The sequence below is a fragment of the Aotus nancymaae genome, unplaced genomic scaffold, assembly GCF_030222135.1.
Source record: "Aotus nancymaae isolate 86718 unplaced genomic scaffold, 86718_ANA_hifiasm-v0.15.2.pri h1tg000053l, whole genome shotgun sequence".
Lineage (NCBI taxonomy): Eukaryota > Metazoa > Chordata > Mammalia > Primates > Aotidae > Aotus > Aotus nancymaae.
Genome location: NW_026988467.1, coordinates 6,829,581 through 6,838,639, shown reverse-complemented (window position 1 = coordinate 6,838,639; position 9,059 = coordinate 6,829,581). Strand labels below are relative to the sequence as shown.

Below are 9,059 nucleotides of genomic sequence, written 5' to 3'. Positions count from 1 at the left end.
TGGGCCTTTGCACATGCTGTTCCTTTTACCTGGAGTGCCCTTCACCACGCTTCCCCACGATTCCTTCTGCCCTCTTCTGCACATATGTGCTCATGCGCGCGCGCGCGCGCACACACACACACACACACACACACACTCACTTTCTTTGCTAACTACTCGGTAGATTTCGGGCCCAGCACAGATGTTACCTGCCTGGCCCCCTTGCCCAGAGGGACCCTTCACCGTACTCCGGGCTGTATCATCCCCCGCCAGCACTGTGTTTACTCAACGTGATCGCCTATTCGCTGGGCTGCTCCTGGGAGCAGGGACTCTCTGTGGCTCTGGACGGGCTCCTGGGCTGCCAGCCCTGTGCCTGGCTCCCAGAGTGTGTCACCAGTGAGTCTGTAGAAGTGCTGAATGAACGAATACATGAGTGATGTGGTCATGAACGGACAAAGTGAAGCTCTGCCCAGGGGCAGGGGGCTGTAGCCAAGGAAGAGAAAGGACAAATGTGGGCCGGGCGCGGTGGCTCATGCCTGTAATCCCTGCACTTTGGGAGGCTGAGGCAGGCAGATCATGAGGTCAGGAGTTCGAGACCAGCCTGGCCAACAAAGTGAAACCCTGTCTCTACTAAAAATACAAAAAGTAGCCAGGCATGGCGGTGTGTGCCTGTAATCCCAGCTACTCAGGAGGCTGAGGCAGGAGAATAGCTTGAACCCAGGAGGCGGAGGTTGCAGTGAGCTAAGATCGCACCACTGCACTCCAGCTCAGGCGACAGAGTGAGACTTTGTCTCAAAAAAAAAGAAAAGAAAGGACAAATGTCCCCATCCTAGCCAGTGCAGAAACAGCCCCTTCACATCCTTCTGGGGGGTCCGGACACCGAAGGACCCTGCAGTCCACGCTGCGAGGGCTGACGGCCTCCGGGGAGCAGGGAGGCTGGACTCACCTGTCAGATGGTCCCACTGCCTCTGGTATCACCAGAGAGATGTGGGTCCAGCCTGGATCAGTCCGTTCCGGGAGCCGGTCGCAAGCCTAGGGAAAATGCCGTTTCCAGAGTGAGGACCGTGCTGAGGCCTCCTCTGCTCCCCGTGGGCCAGCCCCAGCATCCCCAGCTCCTCAGCTACCCTGAGCTGGAGACTGCAGAGTCCAAAGCACACTCCTCTCCCAGACCCCGGGCCTCCTTCCCAGGCAGGCCTCCGCCCCCGCCCCCACTCCCCTCTCGCCCCATGAAAGAGCAATGGCGCAAAATTCGTTGGGGAGAAAAACAGGAAGTGGAGAGCGAGGCTGCAGAAGCACTCCCCAGACGTGTGTGGCCACCCCTCCACTGCAGCCTTACGGGAACGGGAACGTGGTGGGGCGCCCGGCCTGACTGTAGGGGCGGGGGGCTGGAGGCCGCTTGTGGAGTCAGGCGAGGACCCTGCTGTGAGGGGCTTTGTTTTTAGACCCAACATCACACCTGCACCTGGCATCTGACATCTTAGCTCACCTTCTCCCAGCAGCTCCCCAAGGTTGAGACCATCACCCCATTTTACAGACGGGCAAGTGGACTCAGAGAAGTGAAGTGACTTGGCCAAGGTAACATCCTTTCCCACGGTGGGGTCATGGCTCCTGGAGTCTTTCTCAGGCTTTGATTTCTATTCGTGGTGTGTTTTTGTTCTGGGCCTCTGAGCGCAGTGGGTGGGGGTGGGGTGGGGGGCAGGGAGCACTGGTTCTGGCTTCTCAGCACATCCTCATTCTCCACTGGTGGTAAGAAAGGGGAGAGGGATTCCTGGAATGTGTGAACTGGGAAGACAGATGCCCCGGCCTCTTTCTTGGAGAAGAGAAGGTGCCTTCCCTGGGGGGAAGGCACCCCGCTGACAATCGCAGAGGGAGGGCATCGACCCCCAACACAGACTCAGGTAGATGTGGCCGTGAGGCCCCAGGACTCAGTGCTTCAAAAGAGTTCAGAATCAATTTCCACCCAGGACTGCAACTCACAGCAGCCCCAGTCCTTAGAGGCGTCAGTGGCCTGAGACCCCCAGGGGAAGAGGTGACCTCGGGTGGCCTTACTGCGGTGACAGTGGGGCGAGAACCCGGCTGAAAATACTTCCCACCCAGGCCCACCCCTCACTTGGGTCATAAAGCCCCCTCGCCATGCCTGCCCCACCCCAGGACAGACTACAGCCAGCAAACCAGGGCTCTGGGGATGCTTCCATGGAGTTCCCACCGCCCAGGCTTTCCTTCTGAGGACCCTGGGAGACCCTGGTCCTCGGGGATCCCCCTTCCTGCCCCGCATCTCCCTGGCTTTGATCGCAGCTCATCTCTCCTCACCACCCCCTCCTCCACCTGCCTCTGGGCATCCCCCCAACATTCCATGGAACCCTCAAACTCAGTACACCTCCAACCAAGCTCACAGGCCACCAACTCTGGGCCACCTCCATGTGAGGAAGGCACTCGGCCCGGCACTGAGACTGAAACCTCAGAGCTGAGCTGTGGCCTCCACTCACCCCGACTGGCCCATCCTCCCTCCACGGCCGGGGTGCTTTCCCAGAAGGCTCTGGGGCTGCTTAGACCACAGTGGAGGCCAGTGCTCACCTTTTGGAATTGTTGTTGGAATTAGATAATTCACATATGGAAAAAGCTTATAAACGTGCCCGACACAGTGAACCCCCAGAAAGTGTTCACACAGAGGGAACCCCCAGAAAAAGGGTTTTTTGGTTTTGGAGATGGAGTCTCGCTCTGTGGCTCCGGCTGGAGTGCAGTGGCAAGATCTTGGCTCACTGCAACCTCTGCCTTCCGGGTTCAAGTGATTCTCCTGCCTCAGCCTCCCGAGTAGCTGAGATTATAGGTGCACACCACCACACCCAGCTAACTTTTGTATTTTTTAGTAGAGATGGGGTTTCACCACGTTGGCCAGGCTGGTCTCAAACTGGTGACCTCAGGTGATCCCTCGGCCTCAGCCTCCCAAAGTGCTGGGATTACAGGCACGAACCACCGCACCCAGTGTTTTTTCCTTTGCTTTTTTTTTTTGTTGTTGTTGTTGGTTGGTTTTGAGACGGAGTCTTGCTGTGTTGCCCAGGCTGGAGTGCAGTGGCCTGATCTCGGCTCGCTGCAGCCTCAACCCCCTGGCTGCAGCGGGAGGTGCTTCTGCCTCCGTGGTTTCTCCACTGTTCTCAGATTGACAGTGGGACTCTGCCACCTGAGGCTTCTGCTCCCTGTCACCGTGGGCTGTGGGGCTGCGGAATTAGAAACAAAAGGCCTTGCCGGGCGCAGTGGCTCATGCCTGTAATCCCAGCACTTGGGAGGCCGAGGCAGGCGGATCACAAGGTGAGGAGCTCAACACCAGCCTGGCCAACATGGTGAAACCCTGACTCTACTAAAAATACAAAAAATTAGCCAGGCGTGGTGGTGCATGCCTGTAATCCCAGTTACTTGGGAGGCTTAGGCAGGAGAATCGCTTGAACCTGGGAGGCGGAGGTTGCCGTGAGCCACTGCACGCCAGCCTGGGTGACAGTGATAGACGCCATCTCAAAAAAAAAAGAAAAGAAAAGAAACAAGAGGTCCCCAGCCTTCAGCATCGATGGCTCCCTCCTCTCTCTACTGCCTTTGGGCAGCAGTCACCCCTCAGCACCAACAGTACCCGGGGCCAGCAGGGAGGGTGGCCAAGATAAGGGAGGCCTGGCTGCCTTCCCTTTGTGCGGTAGACTCAGCCCCTGGTCCCCAGCCACCCCTACATCACAGGGAACTAGAATAATGAGTTCATATCTGGAAAGTGCCCAGAACCATGCCTGACCTGGATGAGAACTCAGTACACATGTTATCATCACCACCACCACCTTCACCTAATTTAATCCTTACGACCGCCCTGTGAGATCAGTGTCATGCTCCCACTGCAGAAGCGAGAAGGCTGAGGCCGAGAGAGGCGAGGCCGCGCGCCTTCGTGCAGGCAGCTGCACAGGGATTCGAAAATGAGCCTGTTGGAAGCTCGTGCTCTCAGTCTCGTGCACGGTTTTCCTTCCATTCCTGCGGGTGTGGGGCCAGCTGTGAAGGTGCACACTTCTGTGCTGCAGCCACCCCTGCAGGAGTCAAGGAGGCCGCGGCGGAGCCCGGGGGCCCGGAGCCTTAGGCCGCCCAGCCGCGCTTCTCCCTGGGGAATCGGCTCCCCGACCTCGCGGCCTCACTTGGGCGCCAGGGAAGCGTGCGGCGCCACCTGGTGGCGATGCGGAGCCAAGGCCACCGCCGCCCGCAACCCTCAGCCCCGGGCTCAGCGGCGCCCCCTGCTGCCCGTTGGGCCGCGTTGCGTGGTTTCCGCCGTACTTTCGGGTCTGGAAACGCAGAATTCACTTTCCCTCCTGCCCGCTTCCTCCAGGGATGGGGAAATGAGCGTAAACCCTGGCGCTGCTGAGATCTTGGGGCAGATACTGAGTCAGCAAAGCTCATTTTGTTGAAATTGTGTTTTGTGTCCCCCCTAAACCTCCCATTCCTTTTTGTTTGTTTGTTTCTGTTGCCCAGGCTAGAGTGTAGTGCCCCGATCCCGGCTCACTGCAACCTCCGCCTCCCAGTTTCAAGGGATTCTCCTGCCGCAGCCTCAGGAGTAGCTGGGAGTACAGGCGTGCACCACCACGCACGGCTAATTTTTGTATTTTTAGTATTTTTAGTGATCTACCTGCCTCGGCCTCCCAAAGTGCTGGGATTACAGGCGTGAGCCACCACGCCCGGCCCCCTTTCTTAATTCCTGCATTGCAAGTGACAGGTTGTTCGAGAGACGCCTGCTGCTGGCTCAGCCTTGCGCTGATCCTCCCTTCCTCCCTGCACAGCTCTGCGATCCTGTGGCCTGGACCCCCTCTCCAGCAGCCTCAGGGGCGCCCCCAACCAGGCACTGGCAGGCTCCCGCAAACGGAATCTGCCCCAACCCGGCTCCTGCCCACCCCATCTCTCTCTCTCTCTCTCTCTCTCTCTCTCTCTCTCTCTTTCTCTCTCTCTCTCTCTCTCTGTTGCCAAGTCTCGCTAGCTGGTCAAGACGGTCAAGGGGGAGGGGCTACAGGTTTCATCCAGTCATTCTGCACTTTACCAAATGCCACCAGTGCGGCCTAAGGATACAGCACTGACCAAGTCTCTGCTCTGGAGGACCTTCTAGTGGGTGGGTGGGGCTCATCATACAGAAACAAACAAGTACATTTATAACACTTTTCTGGTGGTAAGTGCCATGGGGAAGAGTAAAGCGGGGCAGGGGCCTTGGTCACCAGTGCCAGGTCCCAGATGCCCCCCTTACCCCACATGGGCTCCCACACCCCACAAATAGGCTTTCTCACTCCACGCTGACCCCCTCCCTCCCCCGCCAGGACTCCCTCCTCTCCACTCATGCCTCTGATACCACCCAGGAGGTCGCCCTTCTGTGTGGGTTCCACCCTTACCTGGCGGGGGGGGTGGGGCGCGGGGTTGGGTCTGATGCCACACCTGGCCACCTGGGGGGGGGGCGCTCCATGGCTTTCGGCTCCCCCAGTGCCTTTCGGACTGAATTGCTAAGGAAGGGCAGGAAAGGAATGAAAGGCAAAGAGGAGGCCGAGTGTGGTGGCTCAAGCCTGTAATCCCAGCACTTTGGGAGGCCAAGGCAGGTGGATCACGAGGTCAGAAGTTCAAGACCAGCCTGGCCAACATAGTGAAACCCCATTTCTACTGAAAACTAGCTGGGTGTGGTGGCGGGAACCTATAATTCCAGCTACTTGGGAGGCAGAGGCAGGAGAATTGTGTAAGCCTGGGAGGCGGAGGTTGTAGTGAGCCAAGATCTCGCATTGCACTCCAGCTCAGACGACAGTGAAAGACTCCAACTCAAAAAGAAAGGCAAAGAGGGAGAGCAGTCCCTCAACTTGATATTATTATATTTAAAAAAAAATCTGCCGGGCGCGGTGGCTCACTCCTGTAATCCCAGCACTTTGGGAGGCCGAGGCAGGCAGATCACCTGAGGTCGGGAGTTTGAGACCAGCCTGGCCAACATGGTGAAACCCCATCTCTACTAAAAATACAAAAATTAGCCAGGCGTCGGGGCACACACCTGTAATCCCAGCTTCTTGGCAGGCTGAGGCAGGAGAATCGCTTGAACCTGAGAGGTGGAGTTTGCAGTGAGCTGAAATCGCACCACTGTACTCCAGCCTGGGTGACAGCGTGAGACTCCATCTCAAAAAAAGAGAAAAGAAAAGAAAAATTCTGTGGCCTGGCATGGTGGCTCATGCCTGTAGTCCCTGCCCTTTGGGAGGCTTAGGTGGGAGGATCGCTTGAGGCCAGTAGTTTGAGAACAGTCTGGGCAACATAGCAGGACCCTGTCTCTACAAAAGATTTTTAAAACTATCTGGGTGTGTGGTGGTGTGCACCTGTGGTCCGAGCGGCTTAGGAGGCTGAGGTGGGAAGATGGTTGAGCCCAGGAGTCTGAGGCTGTGAACTATGATCATACCATTGCACTTCAGTTTGGGCAACAGAGTAAGACCCTGTCTCCAAAATAAATAGAAAAAGAAAAATCTCAAACTCGGAGAACCATCCCAGCAACCCGACCAGCCATAGCTGGTCTTGCCTGGACACCATGAACCACACTGCCAAACCTTCTTCACTCCCAGTAACACCGACCGTCCCCCCAACTACGAGATGCTGAAGGAGGAGCAAGAGGTAGCTGCGCTGGGGGCGCCCCACAACCCTGCTCCCCCGACATCCACCGTGATCCGCATCCGCAGTGAGACCTCCGTGCCCGACCATGTCGTCTGGTCCCTGTTCAACACCCTCTTCATGAACTCCTGCTGCCTGGGCTTCAAAGCGGTCACCTACTCCGTGAAGTCTAGGGACAGGAAGATGGTTGGCGACGTGACAGGGGCCCAGGCCTACGCCTCCAGCGCCAAGTGCCTGAACGTCTGGGCCCTGATTTCGGGCATCATCATGACCATTCTGCTGATCATCATCCCAGTACTGATTCTGCAAGCCTATCAGTAGATCAAGAGAAATCATCCTGGCTGGCGGCTCTGCCCGTGACCTGTCCCCCGCGTACTCCCCCTTCCATTCCCGGCCCTGCCGCCAGCCGAGTCCTGCATCCGCCCTTTATCGTCACACGCTTTTCTACAGTGACGTTCAATAAAGTGCACGTGTTCCTGGTTAAAAAAAAAATCTCAAACTCTCCAAAAAAAAAAACCCAACAAACAACAAAAAATCCGAAAATACAGTAAAGACACATACCCTGAAGAAAGGTATCTCCAGATGGGGGGAAACGCCGGCCTGTTTGCGAGCTGAGGGTGGGAGTCATCCAGGAAAAGGGGAAACCGGTGAGGAGGCCGAAGAGGGAGAAGAGGGAGGGAGCGGCTGCGGGATCCGGGTCCTTGAGAAGACTGGGATCATCCGGGTCCTCAAGCAGACTGGGATCCGGTGTGCTGGGTGGGGGCTGGGGGCTGGGATAGGAGCATGGACAGTTCAGCCGCTGTGGCAAGTGGGAGGGCAGAGGACAGAGGACTTGGGTCCATAGCCTGGTAGAGTCAGCTTCTCCTACCTTGTCACCTCAAACAATTCAATTGAACCTTCTAACTCCAGACCACCCACCTCCCTCCCTCCTTTCCCTCCCTCCCTCCATCCTTCCCTCCTTCCTTCTTTCCTTCCATTCCTTCCCTTCCTTCCTTCCTTCTGAGACAGAATTTTGCTCTTGTTACCCAGGCTGGAGTGCAATGGTGCAATCTCCACTCACTGCAACCTCTGCCTCCCCAGTTTAAGCGATTCTCCTGCCTCAGCCTCCCAAGTAGCTGGGATTACAGGGATGTGCCACTATGCTCAGCTGATTTTGTATTTTTTTTTTAGTAGAGACAGAGTTTCTCTATGTTGGTCAGGCTGGTCTCGAACTCCCGACCTCAGGTGATCCACCCACCTCAGCTTCCCAAAGTGCTGGGATTACAGGCATGAGCCACTGTGCCCGCCCACCACCCCGCCACTTTTTTTTTTTTTTTTTTTGAGACAGTCTTGCTCTGTTGCTGAGGCTGGATTGCAGTGGCGTGATCTTGGCTCACTGCAACCTCCGCCTCCTTGGTTCAAGTGATTCTCATACCTCAGCCTCCCGAGTAGCTGGTATTACAGGCATGAGCCACCACACCTGGCTAATTTTTGTATTTTTAGTAGAGATAGGGTTTCACCATGTTGGCCAGGCTGGGCTTGAACTCCTGACCTTAAGTGATCTGCCCACCTCGAACTTTCAAAGTGCTGGGATTACAGGCATGAGCCACCTCATGTTTTTTAAGAAGTTTGGGCTGGGCATGGCGGCTCACACCTGTAATCCCAGCACTTTGAGAGGCCAAGGCAGGAGGATTACTTGAGGCCAGAAGTTCAAGATCAGCCTAGGCAACATAATGAGATCCCATTTCTACAAAAAATAAAAAAGTCAAGGGTAGTGGTGTGCCCCTGTAGTCCCAGCTACACAGGAGATTGAGGTGGGAGGATCGTTTGAACCCAGGAATTCAAGGCTGCAGTGAGCTGTGATCGTGCCACCGCACTCCATCCTGGGAGACAGAAGAGTCTCAAAAAAAAAAAAAAAAAAAAGCTTTAACTACCCATAAATTCAAATAATTCAAATAGGCAATTGTTTAGAATGACAGAGGTCTACAATACTTTTCAAATACAGAAGGCTTTCTAATTTAAAATATTCATGTTTTAGCCACAGATGATTATAATTTCAATGGTGTATTTATTCTAATAGTGACTCAGTCCAATCTACCTCTTCGTGGAACTCCCAGGAGGTAATTTTCCAGGTTTACAACAAGTTTTTATCATATAATCAAGAGGTGTTTTCTGGAATAGGCATAGAAGAGGCAGCCTCAGTAGTCACTCCCAGGAATAGGCTAAGATGGCAAAAGACTTTTTTTTTTTTTTTTGAGATGGATTTTCACTCTTGTCACCCAGGCTGGAGTGCAATGGCGTGATCTCGGCTCACTGCAACCTCCACCTCCCAGGTTCAAGTGATTCTCCTGTCTCAGCCTCCTGAGTAGCTGGGATTACAGACATGTGCCACTAAGCCAGGCTAATTTTTTTGTCTTTTTAGTAGAGACAGGGTTTCACCATGTGGGTCAGGCTGGTCTTGAACTCCT

The 9,059-nt window shown here is 55.3% G+C and overlaps 1 pseudogene; it reads left to right on the top strand.

Moving 5' to 3' along the window:
• The first annotated feature begins 1,367 nt into the window (after positions 1 to 1,367).
• LOC105731709 (interferon-induced transmembrane protein 3-like) lies at positions 1,368 to 6,933 on the top strand (annotated as a pseudogene).
• Positions 6,934 to 9,059: the final 2,126 nt, after the last annotated feature.